The sequence below is a fragment of the Rhipicephalus microplus genome, chromosome X (assembly GCF_043290135.1).
Source record: "Rhipicephalus microplus isolate Deutch F79 chromosome X, USDA_Rmic, whole genome shotgun sequence".
Taxonomy (NCBI): Eukaryota; Metazoa; Arthropoda; class Arachnida; order Ixodida; family Ixodidae; genus Rhipicephalus; species Rhipicephalus microplus.
This window is the reverse complement of record NC_134710.1, coordinates 189490112-189510165: the sequence shown is the minus strand read 5'-3', so window position 1 is coordinate 189510165 and position 20054 is coordinate 189490112. Positions and strand designations below refer to the sequence as shown.

The following is a 20054-nucleotide window of genomic DNA, read 5'->3' as shown; positions in this document are numbered from 1 at the left end:
GGAACAACGAAATAAAAGAAGAAATAATGAGATATTTTATGGGCGCTGGTGTTTGTAAGCAGAAAAATAAAAAGGCAACGAAGAAGGCAGAATGCGCCTGCATTCCATTTTGTGCACAGTTCATTACTTTAAGTATTTTGCCATTCGGCTGTTGGTACATCCCCCTTTGTGGGTAAGTGCCATACCTGCGGGGTCATGATGATCATCATTGTTTTGTGTGTCCTGCTATCAATTAAGTTGGCTTCGGCGTCTGAGAAGTATTTTGAGCAGGCTTTCTGCCTGCTTAAGAAAGTGACGGAAGGCGGGGCTATCTGCAAGCCGCCATGGGCCTCCGAAACACCGAGAAGAGCATGAATACAGCAGAGTCGACACCGGAATGGTCTGCAGCCGTCAGGACTTTCCTGGTGGTGGCAGCCATGAGCGAGATCATGCCGCCATTACGATCGAAGTATCGGCTAAAGCTAAGCTGCAACTCCTTCCATGCCCGCTTAAGATTTGTCACGCAGAGCACATTTTTCGCGTTTTGCATATTCTCGACTGCGCCAGACATCGCTTTGCACTTCGTCTTCGTCATGAACCCGGCCACGTCTTCTATCTCGGGTCGACTACTTGAGCCGCATGGCTTGACGGCGTCAGCACCTAGGCGGCTTCTTCCACATCCACCCGACGTGACCTCATTGCGTCATATCCTGGAATGTCGCGCACTGACATCCAAATGGTGAACTAGTGAAGAAACTTGGACATTCTATAGCCAATCTGTTAGAGACGTTTTTACTTTGCTTCACTAATAAACTAAAGTTAGAGGATGAAATCGTTATGAGAAAATGTTTTTTCTAAATCGTTCGGTGTCATGCAGTGTTTGTCGGCGATCGTTTTACATCACACTGTTTAAAGCGTTTAACTTTTATGTTGTAAAACACCGCTCATAATTCCCACGAATAGTAAGAAACTGTATGTTGTCAGTAGAATGCGTTTGAAAACCGAATGTCTTATGATGGCGCGATGTTCAGAGCCTGGATATTTCCGCCTAAATATTCGACTGCCTATAATAGTCAAGGGCCCAATTGCTTCTTGTGATGTATTACATGTACTAGCAAATTATATGGAAGCTCATTTCACGCAGTCTACAAAGATAATCCTTACGGAGGATTTCAACTTCGCTGGTGTAACATGGGATTCCCTTGATCATACTGCTGACACTGATAATCCAGATGAGCTGCTTGATCTTTGTTTTAACTTTAGCCTTAGACAACTTATTTGAAAACCAACAAGTGTTACAACAAAAAGCAGTAATGTACTTGTCTTGATATTTGTGAACGAATGCATAGCAGAAGACAGGATTTCATGGGAAGTCGTCAGTGGCATATCGGACCACAAAGCAACTAAATGCTTCTTGCTGTTGGGCACAGCGTGGACTAAGCATAAAGGAAGTACACGAATTTTCGACTGGGTGAATGCCGATGACGAGAGCCTTCTTGACTACCTAGATGAATCCTATTCCACCTTTAGCTCATTCTCGCAGGATGATACAGTTTCAGTAGATGAGTTATGGACAACTTTTGAAAGAATCGTTCAGCACTGCTTATCAAAATATGTTCCCACAAAGATTAAACCAGTCCGCAAGACAAACCCTTGGATAACAAGAAAAATTATACAACTAAAACGAAAGCTTGCCAGATTAAGGAAAATGACAAATAAAGTATTGTTACCAGGCTGCACGGCTAAAATAAGTGAGCATTTTCTTGCAGTAAAAGCTGCTTTAAAATGGCAAAGGATGAATATATGAATGTAACCTCAAGTAAATTTATCAAAGAATCCCCTTCTTAGTTTTGGCGATACCTTAATTCGAAGCCATATCAGATCAGGAACCCAACCCCGGCTGAAGGCTACACAGTTTAATGATTATTTTGTTTTACTACATACACGTGACAACGGTAAGAACCTCGACCTCAGTTATCTTCCATGCAACACTGCCAAACTAGACGACTTAATCCTAACTGAATCGGGCATTTTTTGCCTCTTACTCGAAATAGACCCTAAAAAATCCCGTGGCCTCGACAACATACCAGATGCATTTTTGATACGCTACACAGAATGGATGTCAAAGTTCTTGCTGATCATATATAACAAAACAATAAAAACTTGTGTAATCCCGCAGAAATGGAAAATAGCCAAGGTTATTCCTATCCACAAATCCGGTGACCTTATGAACACATCAAACTACCGACCAATCTCGCTTTCTTGTACGGCCGGAAAAATTCTTGAACATCTAATACTGAAACACGTTGTATCATTCGTAGAAAAAAACAACCTAATTGTCACGAATCAGCATGGCTTTCGGAAAGGAGTGTCTACAACTACTCAACTGGTTGAAACAATCCACGACCTAGCACTTATAATGGACAAAGGTGGCAATACGGATATAATTTTTTTAGATCTATCCAAAGCATTTGACTTCTTTCCCATCCTAAGTTGCTTCAGAAACTTGCGCATTACTTCGGAGATAACATCATCACCAAGTGGATAAAAAGTTATCTTACTGGAAGACGCCAGTATGTTCACAACAAAGACCACTCTTCGGATTACGGCTATGTGCTGTCTGGTGTTCCACAAGGTGCCCTTCTAGCTCCTATGCTTTTTCTTCTTTTTATTAACGATTTTCACATCAATTGTAACGCAACAGTGAGAATGTTTGCAGATGACTACATAATCTATAAACAAATCACTTGCCACAAAGATCAGATGATTCTAAACAGAGCCCTTGAACATATAACACAGTGGTGTCAGACTTGGTAGATGATGCCTAACGTAGATATAACAGTTTGTATGACAGTGACAAAAAAAGAACGCCCATGAACTTCCACTATTATTTAGGACAGATGTTAAGGAAAGTAGAACAATATAAATATTTAGGTGTCATAATTTCGTCAGATTTCAAATGGGACAAGCAAGTAACATACGTTGTTAACAAAGCACCGACCGTTTTGTACTCATTGAAACGTTCGCTTAGATGCGCATCCGTAGATACTAAACGCCAAGCATACTTGTCACTCATTCGATCAACACTGGAATGTGCATTAATATGTTGGTTTCCCTTCCATAAACATTACAGAGCATAGTTGGAGGGTGTACAAAGAAAGGCACTTAGGTTTATCTTTAAAAAGTATCGTGAGTCACGACTCTCCGACTGAACTATTAAAGCAAGCCACTTTACCCACTATACAAGATCGAGCCAGACTGTTTCGCCTAAAGTTCCTTTTCTTTCTTCTTAATGGCAGCATGAAGATCAATGCGAACAACTACCGTAGTTACTACACTCGGATACAACTAGTTCCCGAACTAAACATACCAAGCCCTTAGCTTAATACAGGTTTCACAACGACATTTTCAGGTATACTTTTTTCCTGCAAGCAATTTGAGATTGGGATGGGCTAACAAACGATGCTATCAAGTGTACGTCACTGAAGCTTTTATCTCCAAGATAACAGGGGATGCTTTATAATTATCATCTCCAAGCAAGATTTCTGCGTTACACAATAATAATATGTTTCACTTCTCAGTGTCTTTTTTACTGCCGGGAAATTGCGCTACCCATGAATTATACGGTACTTGTCAGGCCTTACACTGAGTGTGTTGAATGTCATATTGTCATTTTTGTAGCAATTGTATAATTTTTTGCCTAGTGCATATGCACTGTCTAGTCGAACCTAACTTATTTTAGTGCCTACTTAAACTGTGTTCTTTTGAATATGTATCTCCATTCTAATATGCTGTTTATTACTGCCACCATTTAGCAGCCCTCGTATAGTTAATGTAGAGAACATATGCATTGTCTGATTCAACCTTACCATCGTACACACCTACTTGAAGATATTCCCTTTCCTGCAACAGCCTCAGATGTGAGGCTAGCAGTATCTTCAAATAAATAAATAAATAAATAAATAAATAAATAAATTGTTTCATCATATCGAGATCATATACTATGCCGTTGTTTTATTGCTGTAGTATTGACACCAAAAATCTTACAAGGTGAAGGAATTGGCCTGGCTTTACACATGCATGAAAGCGGAAAGCTGATTGCCTTTAAAATCTACGTGTAAGCACCGATGACGTTAGCTTCATTACCCAGCTTGACAAGGCCGCACAAACCGGAGCTTGGAGTGGATATTTGTCAACATCGTAGATGACGCCAGCGACGATGTTGCAGTAACTGCTGAGAGGTAGGAGCGGACGGTGGTCAGATCGCGCTCTGCTACATTGCGCGTAGTGTGTGCAGTGCGGAAACATGGGATGTTCTACGGGGCTCCATTCTGACGTCGATGATTTCACCTGGCACCAGTTCCTCGAGCTGCACCGAGATAGATTGCCTGTTGAGGTGATTCATGTTGCCGTTGCAGACAGTGGGAACGACAGCGATTACGTTGCCCTCGCGCCTTCGCTATACGCTCTTTCATTCGATGCCATCGATAATGAAGAGACCCTGGGGTTACGTATCTTCGCTTTTCAGCTTAGTACAAGTTGAAAATCTTCATCAGGTGGCACAGTGGGTGGACAACAGTGTCCGCACTGTCATAGTAAGAGCCCACCCACTTTCTCGACGTGGCAGCCACTGGCCCTATTGGACTGAATATAGGTATATAGGTAGCCAGCTATAGGCATAAACCATGCTATAAAGACAAGCAAAGAGATAACCAACTAATACCAGTCAGAAAAAATTGACGCCCAAGCAAGGGCTCGAACCCTGGACCGCTAAGTTAAAAGCCTAACGCTCTACCTACTGAGCTACCCGGGCCACGAAAAATTAAAATTGCGTCGTTACATCGTGGCAAACCAAATAAAAATGAGAGAAAGCTTGTTTGCAAAAGAAGATTGGGCGTGCATGTGTCGATGCGTTTGCAGTACAAAAATTCGGCTGTGCTTCTCGGTTGCCTTGTGTGAATTGGTCATTGCTGCTTCACAAGAAAGGTACGAATTGTGCAGAGGAATGTTTGAATGGCTGTTGCTGTTGCTTTTTATTGTCTTGATAATCAACGCTCGTTAGTTCTTATAAAGGACATGATAACAATCTTTGGGCTTACAAATACAATGACCGTGCCGCACACCTCTAAGCGAGGAGGCCACGCCTCAGCAGCGCTGCATACCAAGGATGACGTCACCACGTTCGCTCGGCATCTGAAGAAGCCCTGCGAACACAGTCTGTTTTTCGCTAAAACATATTTGCATTCTATTTCATGAAATCTCATGTCCCTTTTCGAATTCAGCAGGAATCAAACTGCCGTTTCGCTCTCAAATATCGTTTTTTATACACTGCAGCATCGCTTTGCCTTCAGCTCCATTGAGTTTGATTGATTCACTGATTTGTGTAGTGTAACGTCCCAAAACCACCATATGATTATGAAGTATGCCGTAGTGTAGGGCTCCGGAAATTTCGACCACCTGGGGTTCTCTAACGTGCACCCAAGTCTGAGTACACGGGCCTACAATTCCGCCTCCATCGGAAACGCACCATTGAGATTGACTTCTACGCAAATACCGGTGAGTAATTGGAGATTCTATATTTACATCACATTTTAAATCTCAGCATAATGAGCATTTCCAGTGAATCTGTGTTTTTGAGTTGCCTGGGAATTCTTTTTCGAACACTTTACTAGCCTTCTCTCATTTTTTTTTTGTGGTTTAACTTGTGTGAACCTAGGATTAGCATAGGTGGGCGCAGGCTTTCCTTTCAGGAAGGGCGACGACTCGTCGCAGTGCTTCCTTCCCTGTTAAGTCAATGTATGGGGAACACTTTGCGCCCCTCCCCATTCTTAGGTGACCAGGGGGGGCGGCCTCCCCCTGCCCCAATCACACCCATGCCTATGAGGATTACATCTGTTTTTTTTTCTTTGTGCAATATTAATAATGTGGGCATTTAGTATACGCATCCTCTTCACCGGTACATTATCATCATTATCATGTGTGGCTCATGCATCCCCATCGTTGTCGCGTAGCATCATCATCTTGGTCCGATCATCTCAGCTGTCGGCTGCCGGTTCTTCGGGCCTAATAAAGGTCTTCCAAACCAAGACTCCATACGTGGTGGAGCGTGCTGTTGGATCCCCCGCCATCCTCTCGACCACTCTACCCCCTGGAGCTACGTTCAGGTCGCCGCTTGGGCCAGGTGTCCGGAAATATGTCGCACCAAGAAGAGGTCGGTGCTGCAGCCGTTCCCACTCCGCCACCGCGTGCCGCGCCTTTTCACGTCATTAACAGCCTCCAGCGTGAGCCCCATCCCTTCGCTGGTATGCGCGGGGAAGATGTGGAGGAATGGCTGGACGATTTCGAACGGGTCGGCGCTGCTAACCGGTGGGATAACACCTACAAACTCGCTTACGTGTCATTCTACCTCACGGGTGTCGCGAAGACGTGGTTCCTCAACCACTTCATGGACATCCCCGACTGGTCAGCCTTCAAAGATCAGCTTCGCCATGTCTTTGGCACACCGGCTGTCCGTTCAGCTCTCGCAAGGAAAGCTCTTGCGACTCGGAAACAGCACATCGGGGAGTCGTATACATTCTACATCGAGGATGTCCTTTCACTTTGCCGCCGGGTTGACACCCCAATGACAGAGTCAGACAAGGTACGTCAGCTTCTTAAGGGCATTGGACCCGTCGCATTCAATGCCCTTGCAATCCAGAATCCGGCTACCGTTGCTGACGTTGCGACAACCTGTCAGCGCCTCGAAGAACTTGAGTCGATGCGCCTACAACCGGACAGTGACGCGGCCCGTATTACGACTGATCCAAACCTACGAGAAACGATAAGGGTGATAATACGCGAAGAATTAGAATCAATGGGATTCACACTACCATCAGTATCTACCATTCAGCCTTCTTCAACGTCATTGCGGGATGTCATCAGGGAAGAGCTCACGTCCATGACCCACATGGCCAACCTGCAGCCCATTGTCTCTCGTACTCTACCATCGTTCCCGCACACCGCCGCCGCACCACCAGACACCGTCAGCTCGACGTCCCCGCCACGAACGTACGCGTCGGTTGCTGCCGCACCTCCCACAAGCTTTCCCACGAGCTTTTCATCACCACCGCGTGAGCCGTCACCTGTCCCTCTGACTTCTCTCTCTCCTGGTGCAGTTAGCGCAAGCTACTACCCTCCTCATCGATCGACTCGGCCTACGTGCTATTATTGCGGCTATCGTGGTCACATTGCACGCTTTTGCCGCAAGCGCCAGCAAGACGAGCGCCGAGGGTATGACATACGCGAACGGGACTATACCGCAGGAGCCTTGTACCAGGGTCGCCGTTATTCGTCACCGCCGCGTCGGTCTCCATCTCCGCCAGCATCGGGTGAACTGCGCAGTAGTCACCGATCAACCCGACGCCGTTCACCGTCGCCTTACCCTCGCTCTTCTTCTCCTCTTCAGCCCGCTTCCCTTACTTCTGATCGGCGTCCGGAAAACTAAGCGATGCAGTTTTTGGAGGACAAACTGCATTACAACACAAGACTCCAATTCCTCCAGCGCGCCCCTACAATATGATTGCGGTCACAGTTGAGGGAGTGGACGTTGATGCTTTGGTGGACACTGGGGCTGCGTTTTCTGTTATTCGTGCTGATTTGTGTGCCCGTCTTCGAAAAGTCACGACGCCTTATGATGGACCGACACTGGTTACAGCCCAGGGAACAATGATTCGCCCTTCCGCTCTCTGTACTGCCCGTGTACTAATCGACGAAATTCTTCATCATATAGAATTTGCTGTGCTATCCCCGTGCTCCCATGAACTCATTTTAGGCTGGGACTTTCTTTCCTCTGCTTCTGCGGCTATTTGCTGTGCACAACGTGTCGTCCATCTTACTGACACGGACCACTTGCTCAACGACGAAACCTACAGGCCACTTCGACTCATCGCTGCAGTAGACATCGAGTTACCACCAAACGAACATCAATTAGTGACAGTTTTGTCCAACGACGTCGACTCTGGTGACATTTTGGTCACTCCGTCACCGTATTGCCTTAATAAAGGCATAGCTCTGGCATCAGGTGTGGCTCGCTTCAACGATGGATCAGCTGTCCTCGCTGCTACGAACACCACACCAGATAAAATTTTACTGCCGCGGGGCACTACTGTCGCCTGCGTTGCCGATCTGGAGCCTGTGTGCGTCGTGCCTCTTACCCCTGCCTCCTCTAAAGGCCATCCTGGAGATCATGCTGCTTCCTCGGCCTTTACAGCAGCCATCAACAAGGACTTGACAGACTTGCAGAAGCAGCAGCTGCTTGATTTGTTGCAAAAGCATGCAAACTCTTTTGACGTTCATTCATCCAGCCTGGGTCAGACAACTGCTACAGCACATCGTATTCAGACCGACGGAACATCCATTGTGCATCGTCGTCCGTACCGCGTCTCCCTAGCCGAACGAAAAATCATTGAGGAAAACGTAGACGATATGCTGCAACGGGAGATAATCCGACCCTCAACCAGTCCTTGGTCGTCTCCAGTGGTTTTGGTGCGTAAAAAAGACGGTTCCGTACGATTTTGCGTCGATTACCGAGCACTCAATAAGATCACTAGAAAGGACGTATACCCCATGCCACGCATCGACGACGCCCTAGATTCCTTACAGGGTGCTGAATACTTTTCGAGCCTCGACTTGCGTTCAGGCTATTGGCAAATCCCCATGCACGAAGATGATAAAGAAAAAACTGCGTTTGCAACGCCGGACGGCCTATACGAATTCAATGTTATGCCGTTCGGTCTATGCAATGCGCCCGCAACTTTTGAGCGCATGATCGACACCGTGCTGCGTGGCCTGAAGTGGAAGACTTGCCTATGTTACCTCGATGACATTGATGTCTTTTCATCGACGTTTTCTCAACATCTGCAACGCTTGGACGAGGTCCTGACTTGTCTTGCGGGCGCTGGTCTTCAAATTAACACCAAAAAGTGCCATTTCGCCAGCAGATCTATCAAGGTACTTGGTCATATTGTGAGCAAGGACGGAATTCGCCCAGACCCTGATAAAACTGCTGCAGTGCTTCGCTTCCCTCGCCCTGACAAACCAAAAGATTTGCGAAGTTTCCTTGGTCTCGCCTCTTACTTTCGGCGATTCATACAAAGCTTTGCCTCCATAGCCGCACCACTTCATAAGCTACTTGCTTCCGGTATGCCCTTTCAGTGGTCTCAGGAATGTGAATCAGCTTTCGACAGGTTGAAGAGTGCCCTCACGACCGACCCTGTACTTGCTCATTTTCACGATGATGCACCGACCTTCCTGCACACAGACGCTAGCGGCCGCGGTTTAGGAGCCGTGCTCCTGCAACGCGACAACTCTTCGCGAGAGCGAGTCGTTGCATACGCCAGCCGCGTCCTCTCCGCAGCCGAGAGGAACTACACGATCACCGAGCAGGAGTGCCTCGCCATCGTTTGGTCAGTACAGAAATTTCGTCCATACCTGCATGGCCGCCATTTCACCATTGTGACCAACCACCATGCTTTATGTTGGCTTTCGACACTCAAGAACTTGTCGGGACGCCTCGGACGCTGGATTCTACGCCTCCAAGAATATGATTTTGAGATCGTGTACAAGTGTGGCAGGAAGCATAGTGACGCCGATGCTCTTTCTCGCTGCCAACTACCAGCGACTCCACTCGGGGTTTCAGCCGTCAATTTGCACAACACGCCCTCGGAGTCCACGTCTACGGCGGTTTCCTCTCTCGCCTCTATGGACCAGCTGCCTTCGGACGACCCGCACGATTTTCCTTCTCGACAGTTGGCTGACCCATACTGTCGACGTATTATAGACTACCTCACTGGCAGTTCCCGTCCACCTAATGCAAGGCTCCGTCGCCAGCTCTCGCAATTTAAGCTGGACAACTCGGTGCTGTACCGCAAAATTTACCATCCTGACGGTCAGCGCTGGGTTCCCGTTCTACCCCGATCGCTTCGCTCCGAAGTCCTCAGGGCACTTCATGACCATCCGACTGCTGGTCACCTTGGTTACCATAAAACCTACGATCGCCTTCGAAGTCGGTTTTATTGGCCAGGCATTACCACTAGCGTAGCTCGGTACGTCGGGTCCTGCACTACCTGCCAATGTAGAAAACTACCAACATCTGCTCCCGCCGGTAAACTACAGCCTCTTCCGTGCCCAGCCACACCATTCGAAGTTGTAGGCGTCGATCTTTATGGCCCCCTCCCAGTCAGTGCTGCTGGAAACCGGTGGATAGTAACAGCCATTGACCATTTGACGCGCTACGCCGAGACGGCATCCGTTACTACAGGTTCAGCTTCTGAGATTGCCGATTTCATCCTCCGAGCCATTATACTGCGTCATGGTGCTCCACGTGTGTTGCTCAGTGACCGTGGAAGGGCCTTCCTTTCACAACTAGTGAACGAACTTCTTCAGGCCTCCGGCACAACTCACAAGACTGCCTTTAGTTATCATCCCCAGACTAACGGCCTCACTGAGCGATTCCACCGCACTCTTGCTGACATGATCGCCGCCTATATTCAACCAGACCACAAAAACTGGGACGTTGTTCTCCCATTCGTCACTTTCGCCTACAATACGGCCATTCAGCGAACAACCGGCTACTCGCCATTTTACCTAGTTTATGGACGCTCCCCTACTACTTTCCTGGACGTCTCCTTCTTTACCTGCCAAGTGAATTCATCTCCATCCTCTTCAGAGGAATACGTTTCACGACTCGCACAGTGCCGCCAACGAGCTCGTATAAACACTGAAGCCCGCCAGGAAGACAGAAAGCTAGTTTATGATGAATCGCATCGTGATGTATTCTTCCAACCTGGAGACGAAGTGCTCCTTTTGACGCCTGTTCGCACACCTGGTTTGTGCGACAAATTTCAGCCTCGGTTTATTGGACCGTACACAGTTCTTGAAGAGACTTCACCAGTGAATTATCGCGTGACGCCACTTGTAGCCCCAACAGATCGCCGTTATCGAACTACAGAGGTCGTCCATGTCTCCCGTATGAAGCCCTTCATGCGACGTTCTTTGTCACCTTGACTTGCCGCGGCCAGGCTGGCCGCTTTCACGTGGGGGGAATTGATGTGGGCATTTAGTATACGCATCCTCTTCACCGGTACATTATCATCATTATCATGTGTGGCTCATGCATCCCCATCGTTGTCGCGTAGCATCATCATCTTGGTCCGATCATCTCAGCTGTCGGCTGCCGGTTCTTCGGGCCTAATAAAGGTCTTCCAAACCAAGACTCCATAATAATAATAAAGTATCTGGGGTTTCACGACCCCAAACTACGATATGATTCTGAGAGACGCCGTAGGGGACACCTCGGGGAATTTTTACCATCTGGTGTTAATTTCGGTGCTTTGACATAAAACAGTACACGGCTTCGACCATTTTGCCTCCACCGAAGCGTGCCAAAAAGCAGTTTGTAATAGCTTGGCTTCTGTCTACCTTGTCTCGGAAGTTTGCACTAAAACATAACTACAGCAAACACTTTGTATTTTCGTTCTTACTTGAGAAGCGAATAAAATGAACAAATTGCGCGATATCACAAGAAGAACGAAGAAAGATGCCATGCGTGATAAACTTGATAATACGGCGAAAGAAATCGGGCCCCTATCTGAAAATACCACATCCAAGATTAGCCACAAATGAGATACCCGTGACGTAAATAGGACGTGCCTTTTTTCTGGCCTATTATTTCTGGATTATTGTTTACCCCTTCTAAGTTAATTGTATTTCCATAATAATTGGAGTTCCGCGTCTCAAACACATACGATTATTAGAAACCGCGTTGCTCAAGTCTCCGGCACTTTCGACCTCCTGGGGTTGTTTTACGTGCACTTGAATTTAAGCACACGTGCCTCAAGCGTTTGCGCCTCCATCGATAACGTGGTTACCACGGCTGCGATTCGATTACACGACTTGCAGTTCAGCAGTGAAGCGTAATGACCACTAGACTACCGTGGTGAGTTAAATATTCGCTTTTATTGATCTACATATCATGTGAATTTCAAAGAGAAATGCAAATAAAACCATGTGTAGAGCACAATGAAGCAATAAATAGCAAAAGAAAACTATATTCTTCCGGCAGCCAACTTTCGAATTCAATGTCCAGATGTTTTCGATATCATGATGTGGTGTGTGACTAAGCACACGTATTGCGTGGCTTGTCTTACAAAAGAGAAACAAGCTGGACACTTTTTTCATCCTTATCTTAAGTTCTCTCTTTAGCCGTCATCCCAATAATCAATCACTCAATCAATTATTTACCGTGCGTTGGAAGAAACATGAGGTCTTTGTGCAGGTCCAACCAAAAATAAAACAATAAAATTAAACAATAGTTTACTATCCGAAAAAAAAGAATGAGAAGAGGGAGAACACAGGGACGAAAAATCTGCTAAAAATATTAAACATAAAAGACAAGACGACAATCATGAAATGACCGAGAAAAATAAAGGAGAATATACACAATTATGTAGTAGGCTTGCTTAAAAACAAAGAAAGGAAGAATATGTATATTGGGAAAAATTTATCTTAAAACAGTGCAAAGCTGAGATAAAAACAACGGTAGTAGACTGTGAAAAGCATCCATAGCATGAAAGGTTACATAATATAGACTTTGTATTCTGTGAAGGGAAGTGTGTTGAAGGATTTAGTAGGTACATGGAATGGCCGATACTTTATTAACGCGAGAGCGTTATGGAGCTCGTGCCGCAGAAATGAAATTCCGCCGGCAGTCTCGGCCCTGTTGCTTGTCAGCGAAAAACTGTCCATGAGTGAAAAAGCTCGTTACAAAGATCACCGCGAAGGCCGCTACCTGTCCACGTGTGTGCGCGCGATCACACTGAAAGAGCCGCGCATTCGAAAAAAAGTGCTCAAGGTCACGAGGCATGGGTGACATAGTTTTTTGTTTGAGCTGCCATCCCTCCCGTGATTAGCTTTCGGCGCTTTCCTCGGGACGAGATAAGAGAGAATGCAAATGCAGCATGCGACAAGAATTTGTAACTCCACTCGCGCTGGACGGATTCCTAAAATTTTTGTGGCGTTGATTTCGTGAGCCAATAAGCTCTTCTACTAAATTCATCCCGTTGTCACAAGTGTTTCAGGGCCTCTTAAACACATTTTCTTCGACAGGTTTCACGACAAACACGAGCCCATTCGGCGATCTTTAGGCACATTTGGAAGCCTCAAACTACGTCAAAAAACGCCGGGATAGTGCAGCCATCGCCGCTAAACCACACAGTACTTTCAAACAGCTCTTAAAATAGACAACTATGTCCATCTGGAGGAAAACATATACCTTTTCAAAAGCATTGATCAAGCAAACATCAAACCCTAGATAATATGCTGCTATCTGTGAGGCATTGTGACACTTTTTATGGCCTCCGATATGGCTAGCGAGCGACGTGTATCGTGGAGGCCATGAGACTCTTGCGTTTGATAAAAAACCTCTATGTACCATTCAAGCGCGCGTGCTTGTAAATCTACTGTGCGCGTGTGTTTGCGTGCGTAAGTATGTAATATATTGATATGTGTGGGTGGTTTACGTAGCAAACTCGCTATACGATTATAAAAGACCCCGTAGTGGAGGGCTCCGGAAATTTCCACCACCTGTTTTCGTTAATGGTGCATTCAGACGACGGACCGAATCCGGATTTGTCGTGGACGCGGACAGCTAATCCGCGGATGGTCCGCCTGCAGGCGCATCCACACGACGGACGGTGTCCTAGGGGAAAACAGCCGCATTACCCTCGACAGCAGATTCGGCGCTCACCTGCGCCCGCTGGCAGCAGACCGGTTTGAGAGTATTCAACATGGATGCCCGCAAGCGAAGCTTGGCTGCGATGTCTGTCGTGTTGTGACAAATGAACGAGTAGTGTTATTCTTTCAGGAGAAAAGAGAGTTGCTAGCAGGATATTCTTTCAACTACATTATTCCCCACTTGTAGAACTTCTAAACGTGTCTCCCGCCTTTTTTTTTTTTTTTTTTTTGGAAGCGGCACGTCGCCGGTTGCAGAAGTTGGAATATTTCCCCACCATGACGGCTAAGAATCTCGCGTGTTAAGTGACGGCGGCGACATTTCCCGAACCACCAAAAGTGGTTTCTGCATATTTAATCACCCGAGAAGAAAGGCTCCGGAAACTAAGTAAACAATGCTCAAGCGTAGATGATGCCGACAAGTCATGCAGCTGTCCGCGAGCCATGGACGACACGCCACGAGCAGACGAAAAGTGTACTGGTTGCCACCGACCCCAAGCTATCCCGCTGAAGTACCGGCTCTCCCCCGCCAGAATCCCGATGTGAGAAACAGGTTGGGTTCATCCATCCGCGAGCCGCGCGGACGAGTCGCGGACGAGGGGAATCGCTGATGTGAGGTCACGTGACGCGCCGTCCGTCCCGCCACATCGGGATTCGATCCGTCGTCTGAATGCACCATAACGTGCACTCAAATCTGAGCACACGGACCGACAATTTTTCCGCCTCCATCGGAAATTAAGCCGCCGCGGCCGGGATTCGATTCCGCGTCCTTCAACTCAGCAGCCGAGTACCTTAGCCACTATACCAACGCGGCGGGGCGTGCGTGTGTAAAAAAAAACTTATTACTAAGTATACACTTAAAGTTTGAAGAGTGCACTAGGGTCTCGTTTTTGCAATCGCATTCAACTCTTGAAAGTGAAGCATAAGGGTGCCCCAATTTTTTCCTAATTTAAGCGAATCCGCATATTTACACAAGGCGGAAGTACAGTCTCTGGCCAGAAAACTGGCAAACTAATTCAGGGGACAAAAAAACCTTATTAAAAGAAGACAAACTATCAAAACATCAACTGCAACCGACAAAATAGAGCTAGTGGACCTTTCCAAAGTAATCAATAGGCGTAAAATAGCCGACATCAGGAAGTATAAAAAAGAAAAAATTTAGCAGGCTGTAAAAAGCGGCCGAAGCCTAAAAGCTCCGAAGGCACACTTGTGCGTAGGTAAAAATCAGATGTATGCATTGACAAACAAGAAAGGCAATGTCATAACCAATATGGACAGGATAGACGGGATGGTGGAAAAATTCTACAGGGAGTTTTACAAAAGCAAAAAAAAACAGGATTATATCCTGGGAAACAATAGTAGTTCAGAGGTATTGTAAATTATACCAGTAACGATCGAAGAAGTAAGGAAATTCCTATAAGAAATGCAAAGAAGCAAAGCCGCTGGGGAGGATAAGGTAACAACAGACCTCCATAAATGTGGCGGATAAATTGTGTTAGAAAAATTAACCACCATATATATATATATATATATATATATATATATATATATATATATATATATATATATATATATATATATATATATATATATATATATATATATATATATACGAAGCGTCTATTGAAGGAAGGGTTACAGAGTATTGGAAGAATGCCAACGTCACCTTAATTCATAAGAGAGAAGATGTAAGAAACTTGAAAAAATACTGGCCGATCAGCTTACTATCCGTTTTCTACAAGCTATTCAAAATAATTGTAGCTAACGTAATTATGGCTCACAAAGGAGTTCAATCAACTAAAGAAACAAATAGCATTTTGTACAGGCTACACCAAAATAGAACATATTCATACTATCAATAAGGTTATAGAAAAATGCGCTGAATACAACCAACCCCGTTACATAGCTCTCATAGTTTATGAGAAGGCGTTTCACTCAGTTGAGACATCAACAGTAATGCAGGCACTACAAAATCAGGTCATCTAAGAACCCTACATGAACGTACTGGAATAAATACACAGTGGATCCACAGCCACCAGTGGATCCACTGTCCACCAGTGGACAGTGGATCCTGTCGCTTCTAAAGAAAGCGACAGGATCTTAATATATAAGGGTGTAAGGCAGGCAGACACAATCTCTACAATGCTATTCACCGCGTGTTTACAAGATGTTTTCAGGCCCCTGGATTGGGAAGAGTTATGGATAAAAGTTATTGGAGAGTATATTAGGAACCTGCGATTCACTGATGACATTGCCTTGATTAGTAACTCAGGGGACGAATTACAGCTCATGATAACTGAACTGGGCACGAAAGCAGTAAAGTAGGTCTAAAAGTTAATATACACAAAGCTAAAGTAATGTGCAACACTCTCCGCAGAAAACAACACTTTGCGATAGGTGGAAAGACGCTGGAATTTGTAAAGGAGTACGTCTCTTTAGGATAGGTAGTAAGCGCAGAGCCGAACCATGAAATTGAAATAACTAGATGAATAAGAATGGGGGGGATCAAATTCGGCAAGCACTCAGTAATCATGAATGATAATCTGCCACTAACCCTCAACAGAAAAGTATATAACATCTGCATTTTTTCAGTACTTACCTACGGAGCAGAAACCTGGAGGCATAGAAAGAGGGCTCAGCTTATCTAGAAGACTACGCAGCGGGTGATGGAAAGGAAAAGGCTAGGTGCAATTTTAAGAGACAAGATGAGATCATAGTAGATCAGGTACCAAGCCGGTGTTAAGGATATAGTTTAAATCAAGAAGAGAATATAGACATGTGCTGGGCACGTAGCACATAGGCAGAATAACTGTTGGTCTTTAAGGGTAACTGACTGGATTCCCAGAGAAAGCGAACGCACGAATGGGAGACAGAAAGTTTCCTTTCGGCTTGGTATTCTGCTGTTGTCTAAATACTTGCTTGAAAATTTTCGAGTTCGTTTCCTCCATTTAGTATCGACATCCTTCATCTACAAGTAACTGAAAACTTTCCTAGCCCAACGCTTCTCTCCCATTTTTCTCAATCGCTCCTTAAATTCTATCTTGCTGCTAGTTTCCTTGAACTCAAACGATGTCCATCCCATGTCTCCTTGTACCCCCTGATTTGGGGTATTCCCGTTTCTCCCAAAGCAAGTCTACCTATGCCAGGTTGTTTAATTTCCAATTTTGCTCGAACTTCTGATTTTATGCACAAGACCACATTGCTGAACGTCAAACCCGAGACCATGACACTTTTCCGAATCTCTCTCACAATGACATACCTACTTTAGTTCCACAGAACCCTATTTTTCAATACTGCTGCATTCCTGGTGCCCTTGGTCATTACGTACTTTCGTGCTAGCTCAGATACTCAGCCCCGTTATTTATCCATATCGCCCAAATATTTATATTTATCCACTTTTTGTAGCAGGACTTCCTGTATCTTATGCTCACTGCCTTCGCTATCGTTAAAAATCATGATTGCCGACTTCTCTCTGCTGAACTTCAAATTTAACCTATCTCCCTTATTACCACAGATGTCTATCATTGCCTGCTTATCTTCCTTGTGGTCGGCTATTAATACTATATCATCTGCATACACCAGTGCTCCTAATATCTGTTCTATGTGTTTTCCTTGCTTGGCAAAAGATAGGCTGAAGCCGAGTCGACTCCCCTCCAATTTGGCTCCTAATCTCTGGAGATACAGCATAAATAACAAAGGTGACAAGGGACATCCCTGTCGAAACCCGCATTGTATCTCTAAAGGTTCAAATACCGGGTCTTCCCATTTGATAACTACCTTGTTATTTTTATAGATATTCTTTAGAAGATTAGTTATTCCATCTTCCACATCTAGTATGTCCAGTATTCTCCACAAGTCTTCTAGAATCACACTATCGTAAGCTCCCTTGATATCTAGAAAAGAGAGAGAGAGAAATAGACTTTTTTGGGCAATCCTGTGTGGGAAGGGTGAAAGCACCACGCAGAGTTCAGCACCCTCCTGTCTATCTAGACCTCAACGACGGCAGGCCCTAGATATCTAGAAACGCCAGTCACGGGGGCCTGTGTTCTTTTCTCGCCATTTCAACACACAGCATCAACGAGAACAGATTGTCCTCCAACCTCCTTCGTTTACGGAACCCATTTTGTAGTTCTCCCAGCAATCCCTCATTCTCCTTCCATGTCTATAGTCCTTCCTTTACTATCTGCATCACCAGCCATTAACTATTGGTGTCACTGTTATAGGACAGTAGTTGTTTATATCGGCTTTGTCCCCCTTTTCTTTATAGATCATGCTCATCATGCTTAGTTTCCACCCATTAGGATCTTCACCCTTCATTATTGATTTGCTCGCTGCCTCTCTTAATGGTTGTTTAGAGTTTGGTCCTAGTTTATTTATTAGCATGATTGGGATGCCGTCAGGGCCTGTTGATGTGCTATTAGGAACTCTTTACTCTGCCCTTTCTCATCTCTCGCTGTCGCAGTGGAGCCACTGAGCTTATATTGGTACATTCTGATCTGGTACGGAGCATGCAGCGTTTTCTTGGTGTTTAATTTTTCCTGTCATCATTGTTTTTGTATATTCCATTGCCTCATCCCCTTCTAGTCTGGCCCCTTGTACCTCTGCCTCATGCTTGTAATATTACTAAGATAATTGAGAAGGTTCCAAAACTATGCAGCAGCCTTTCTATCCCTTTTTTTTTACTTCCGCCATCCAGTGGGTCCCCTTTCTTCTAATCTTGTTACTGGTCAAATCGGGCGCTTCCCTTCTGCACCTCAAAAAGTTATCCCATTTTCTTTTGATATCATCTTCCGGTTCACCCCTCAATTTAGCGTATCTGTGTTCCCTCGAGGCTTCTTGACGTCATACCATTTCTCCCTTAACTTCCTGATCCCACCAGCTCTTGGGTTTGTGTCTGTTTTTCTCGGTTGATTTGACTCGTACGTTAGCAAGCTCACACTCAAAAAATCGAGTTAAATTTGTGTACGTCCACTCTGTTTTTGTATCCTCAGTGATTGTTCAGTCAATCTCTTTAGTTGCAATTTCTATTTGCCTTTTTGAATAACTATTACCGTGTGGTTGCTCGTAATGCCGCGTTTTATTTTTATTTTTCTTCCAAAACTCGGCTTGATACGTTTGTGATCACTACCTAAGCTTCTGGACCCATATTTATCTATGTTAATCACCCTTAGCCGATCATACATACTATGTGACATTATTGCGTAATTTATGGTCGACTGCAGCCTTCCCACGTCCCATGTCATCTGCCCTTCGCATTTTTCGGTGCTGTTGCAAATGACTAAATCATGCCTTTCCCACATATCCATTAGTATTTTGCCTGTTGGGTCAGTTTTCCATCTATATCTTCTATGTGCGCATTGATATCTCCTAATATAATATATACACAGGGTAGTGCCCCCGTGCCCCCTGAGGGCAAAATGCTTTAGATAAAAGTAAACCTGGCAACCATGAAGCTGGAACCGAAACATCACATACATTTTATTCGGTGATTTGTCAGTGTTCAGTGTACAGTGATTTCTCGAGTCGAGAAGACAGTCGTGCAGCCTTCAGTGCGCGCATTACGCACATTGATAAAAGGTGTGTGAAGGTGTATTGCTGCGTTCCGTCCCGGCCACTCGATCTCCGTGGTTTCGTATTACAAGTTTCGTTCGGGGAAGACGCCCCGGTGTTTCTTTTGACTGAATCTCAAGCAATACTCAGCTCTGCGCCAAGTGACAAAAGAATCTTGCGAGAGACAACCTCATGGTCAATGACAAGTCTGCATAAACAGTTGTATGCAGCAGACACTTGCGCGATGAAGACTATGTGCCTGCGTTCCACACCAGATAACGTATGCCTGACTCCGCGCCAACTCTTTTCGAGGACTATCCTTCCTACTTGATTCCAAGTGCAAAGAAGACTCGCAAAGATCCTGCTGCACGAGGTTGGCCCCTACGTCAAACATCAAGGAAGCGAAAAGCGGAGACCAATGAAACAGATCTAGATGCTTCAACTTCACAAGACGCTTTCACTGAACTAGGAGCAAAAAAGGCGTCCCAATATTATCGCGAAAGCAAAAACCACGTGTGGGTTAAGAAAATCGCAACAGACGCACAGAAAGGAAAGAAAATGGCCGTGTTTCTTTTGCATCCAATAGAATGAGACTGAAGAAAGCGTTCAGCGTACCCAGACGAACTTGTGAGAGGTGTGTGTTATGGCGCTTTCTGTCACAAAAAGGCTACGATCATGCGCGCACTTCGGGGCTTGTGACGCTGCCAGCAAAGTGCCCTCTTCAGAGTTATATAGGTCCAAGCCCAGCATCATCAGTG

At 45.4% G+C, this 20054-nt stretch overlaps 1 non-coding gene across 1 annotated transcript; it reads right to left on the bottom strand.

The window, feature by feature from the left end:
* Positions 1-4719: 4719 nt before the first annotated feature.
* Positions 4720-4792, bottom strand: TRNAK-UUU (transfer RNA lysine (anticodon UUU)). Its single transcript has one exon. It is a non-coding gene; the product is annotated as a tRNA-Lys (tRNA).
* Between the last annotated feature and the right edge of the window lie 15262 nt (positions 4793-20054).